This window comes from Cherax quadricarinatus, chromosome 36, assembly GCF_038502225.1.
Source record: "Cherax quadricarinatus isolate ZL_2023a chromosome 36, ASM3850222v1, whole genome shotgun sequence".
NCBI classification, from domain to species: domain Eukaryota; kingdom Metazoa; phylum Arthropoda; class Malacostraca; order Decapoda; family Parastacidae; genus Cherax; species Cherax quadricarinatus.
In genome coordinates, this window is record NC_091327.1 from 13377038 (window position 1) to 13382407 (window position 5370).

Sequence of the window (5370 nt, forward strand, 5' to 3'; positions counted from 1 at the left end):
CACACACACACACACACACACACACACACACACACACACACACACACACACACACACACACACACACACACACACACACACACTACACACACACACACACACACACACACACACACACACACACACACACACACACACACACACACACACACACACACACACACACACACACACACACACACACACACACACACACACACACACACACACACACACACACACACAACACAAAAACAAAACACACACACACACACACACACACACACACACACACACACACACACACACACACACACACACACACACACACACACACACACACACACACACACACACACACACACACACACACACACAACGAAGCAACAACCTTTTCCAAATTCATGAAAGGTGTAGCGGAAGCAGTGGGCGGCCATTAGTACCTGTCGACGCTACCCTGGACGTCTCACCAAGACACTTTCCCTTAAAAGAATGCCGAGGTTTCTGCCTCGGGCTGCTGAGTTTTTAGTAAAACTAACGATCCAGGAAATGATGATAACTTGGAGTTTGATATTCTCTGAATAATGCTTACTCAGATTCACAGCATATGCCGGCAGTAATGATGAAGAGAGATATGTAGAGAACAAGCCTTTATTATGATATCGTTTCGCTCTGGGTAGACATATTCAAGCTCTTCATATTGCGAAACGTTTTCACAATATACATTATATACATGCTTTTTTCTTTATATTCAGGTACTTGCTTTAAGGATGCGCCACGCTAAAGAATGCGTGAAATTCTTTGACAACATGTATAGAGTGTAGGGCTGATCTCACTTTCTTAGCACTTGCTATATAATCTCGCTATGATTTGCTGCATTATCGGTAGGGAAGCGGCAGCATGAAGAAAAAACACACGTTGTGGAACTAGCTTCTGCTGTAACAATGTTTCACTGCTATCTATGTAACTTCCTGCCTCAAACACCTATGGTGCTGGTGTATAAAAGCCTGTACACGCCGGCCTCCTTCCTCTCACTGTTGATTTCACAAATCATTATGCTTTAATAATAATAATAATAAAAATAATAATAATAATAATAATAATAATAATAATAATAATAATAATAATAATAATAATAATTATTATTATTATTATTATTATTATTATTATTATTATTATTATTATTTTTATATACTACAGACCAGACGTGGTTCTTCGTTATACAGATGTATTCCATAAACATACAGGAGTATAATACAAGTTGCTCTAGTTACAGGTCATATTTTTGGTGTATAAATACATGTACTAATACTTTCCAAGAACAGAAATTACTCAAAAAACATTCTAGAACAACATTAACAATTTCCGCGTCTATTTTTTTTAGCGACGAATTTCAGAAATCCTTCTGCTTCCGAAAGGTGAAAAATTGCAAGTGAATATTTTCACAAGCATTGTCAAATGCAGCTGCTGATCTGATGCCTCTATCACATAAATTATTGTCCGAGATAATGCAACAAAAATCACCTCGGCATATATTTAAATACAATTTGGTAAGGATATAATGTGTAGAATTTACTGGTAATACATATGAAAAATGAGGTTAAATAGGGGGCTGTATTCGACTCAGAATATTAATAGTATAATTATATAAAATATGCACTGAAATTCAATTAAAAAAATAATGCAAAATAGTTCTTTTCGGTATCATAACAGATATCTTGAGCCTTTTTATTCCCTGTTGTTTTCAAGGAGTATTCTTTACCTATACTCTGTCTGTCTGTCTGTCTGTCTGTCTGTTTGTCTTCCTGTCTGTCTGTTTCTGTCTCTCTCTCTCTCTCATCTTATTCTTTCACATAATTTTACCCCCAGTATGTAGGCATTTAACCAATGCCATGTCATTTCATTTAGGAGTGCATGCCACATATTTTAAAACATTCCCCCTCTGCTCCCATTCGGATTTCGCATCAATTAAGTAAATTAAAAAGGGCATGGAGTTTTAGGTGGTAAGTGTGTTTCAAACCATCCATTAGTCGCTGTCAATGGGCCCGGATACCAGGCACGGAGCTGCGAGGTCCAGAAATTGCTTTTTGAAGAATAGTTGAGTTTGTGATATTATTGAATGCGTGGAGAGAGAGAGAGAGAGAGAGAGAGAGAGAGAGAGAGAGAGAGAGAGAGAGAGAGAGAGAGAGAGAGAGAGAGAGAGAGAGAGAGAGAGAGAGAGAGAGAGAGAGAGAGAGATAGAGAGAGAGAGAGAGAGAGAGAGAGAGAGAGAGAGAGAGAGAGAGAGAGAGAGAGAGAGAGAGAGAGAGAGAGAGAGAGAGAGAGAGAGAGAGAGAGAGAGAGAGAGAGAGAGAGAGAGAGAGAGAGAGAGAGAGAGAGAGAGAGAGAGAGAGAGGGAGACAGAGAGACAGAGAGAGAGAGAGAGAATGAGATGACGAAGGAGTGTGTCGGGGCTCACGATAACCTGACGAAATATCCGTAATAAATAGGGAAATTCTCGTATGAGAACAGGAATTAAATTAGATTAGTCTTATAGAGAAAACAGGTGGGTTAATTTGATGTTGATTATCAGTGTTACATCCTGGAAATGATCTTCCTCTATTGCAATTAAAACCCGTTTTTTATATAAACGTTTTTATATTAAAAAAATATATACATTTCTATATGAGGGGTAAAGAACAACAAGATTTTGAAAGTATATATAGTGAAAATAGAAGAAGAAAGAGTAAGTAAATGTAGCTAGTTAGGAGAGAGTGAAGTCGAGAATAACCACAATAATTACAAATAAAAAGTGAGACCCAATAGCTGCAGCTTAACACCGGCATATACAACTAGGTGAGGACAACTGGGTGAGGACGACTGGGTGAGGACAACTGGGTGAGGACAACTGGGTGAGGACAACTGGATGAGGACAACTGGGTGAGGACAACTGGGTGAGGACAACTGGGTGAGGACAACTGGGTGAGAACAACTAGGTGAGGACAACTAGGTGAGAACAACTAGGTGAGGACAACTGGGTGAGGACAACTGGGTGAGGACAACTGGGTGAGGACAACTGGGTGAGGACAACTGGGTGAGAACAACTAGGTGAGGACAACTAGGTGAGGACAACTAGGTGAGGACAACTGGGTGAGGACAACTGGGTGAGGACAACAGGGTGAGGACAACTGGGTGAGGACAACAGGGTGAGGACAACTGGGTGAGGACAACTGGGTGAGGACAACTGGGTGAGAACAACTAGGTGAGGACAACTAGGTGAGGACAACTGGGTGAGGACAACTGGGTGAGAACAACTAGGTGAGGACAACTGGGTGAGGACAACTGGGTGAGGACAACTAGGTGAGGACAACTGGGTGAGAACAACTAGGTGAGAACAACTGGGTGAGGACAACTGGGTGAGGACAACTGGGTGAGGACAACTGGGTGAGGACAACTGGGTGAGAACAACTAGGTGAGGACAACTGGGTGAGAACAACTAGGTGAGGACAACTGGGTGAGGACAACTGGGTGAGGACAACTGGGTGAGGACAACTGGGTGAGGACAACTGGGTGAGGACAACTAGGTGAGGACGACTGGGTGAGGACAACTGGATGAGGACGACTGGGTGAGGACAACTGGGTGAGGACAACTGGGTGAGAACAACTAGGTGAGAACAACTAGGTGAGGACAACTAGGTGAGAACAACTAGGTGAGAAAAACTGTGTGAGAACAACTAGGTGAGAACAACTAGGTGAGGACAACTGGGTGAGAACAACTAGGTGAGAACAACTAGGTGAGAACAACTAGGTGAGAACAACTAGGTGAGAACAACTAGTGAGGACAACTGGGTGAGAACAACTAGGTGAGAACAACTAGGTGAGAACAACTGTGTGAGAACAACTAGGTGAGAACAACTAGGTGAGGACAACTAGGTGAGAACAACTAGGTGAGAACAACTAGGTGAGAACAAATAGGTGAGAACAACTAGGTGAGAACAACTAGGTGAGAACAACTAGGTGAGAACAAATAGGTGAGAACAACTAGGTGAGGACAACTGGGTGAGAACAACTAGGTGAGAACGACTAGGTGAGAACAACTAGGTGAGAACAACTGTGTGAGAACACCTAGGTGAGAACAACTAGGTGAGAACAACTGTGTGAGAACAACTAGGTGAGAACAACTAGGTGAGAACAACTAGGTGAGAACAACTAGGTGAGGACAACTGGGTGAGAACAACTAGGTGAGAACAACTATGTGAGAACAACTAGGTGAGAACAACTAGGTGAGAACAACTGTGTGAGAACAACTAGGTGAGAACAACTAGGTGAGAACAACTAGGTGAGGACAACTAGGTGAGAACAACTAGATGAGAACAACTAGGTGAGGACAACTGGGTGAGAACGACTAGGTGAGAACAACTAGGTGAGAACAACTAGGTGAGAACAACTGTGTGAGAACAACAAGGTGAGAACAACTAGGTGAGGACAACTGGGTGAGAACAACTAGGAAAGAACAACTAGGTGAGAACAACTAGGTGAGAACAACTGTGTGAGAACAACTAGGTGAGAACAACTACTTGAGGACAACTGGGTGAGAACAACTAGGTTACCTGGAGGAGGTTACCTGGAGGTTATTCCGGGGATTAACGCCCCCGCGGCCTGGTCCATGACCAGGCCTCCCGATGGATCAGGGCCTGATCAACTAGGCTGTTACTGCTGGCCGCACGCAGTCCGACGTACGAGCCACAGCCCGGCTGATCCGGCACCGACTTTAAGTATCTGTCCAGCTCTCTCTTGAAGGCAGCCAGGGGTTTATTGGCAATTCCCCTAATGCTTGATGGGAGGCTGTTGAACAGTTTTGGGCCCCGGACACTTATGGTGTTTTCTCTTAGTGTACCAATGGCGCCCCTACTTTTTATTGGAGGCATTTTGCATCGCCTGCCCAGTCTTTTACTTTCGTAGGGAGTGATTTCTGTGTGCAGATTTGGGACCATTCCTTCCAAGATTTTCCAAGTGTAGATTATGATATATCTCTCCCTCCTGCGTTCCAACGAGTACAAGTCAAGTGCTTCCAAGCGTTCCCAGTAGTTAAGGTGCTTGACAGAACTTATACGTGCAGTAAAGGATCTCTGTACACTCTCTAGATCTGCGATTTCACCTGCTTTGTATGGAGATGTTAATGTACAGCAGTATTCCAGCCTAGAGAGAACAAGTGATTTGAAAAGGATCATCATGGGCTTGGCATCTCTCGTTTTGAAAGTTCTCATTATCCATCCTATCATTTTCTTTGCACGTGCGATCGTGGCACTGTTGTGATCCTTGAAAGTGAGATCCTCAGACATTACTACTCCCAGGTCCCTTACATTATTTTTCCGCTCTATTGTATGGCCGGAGTCAGTAGTATACTCTGTT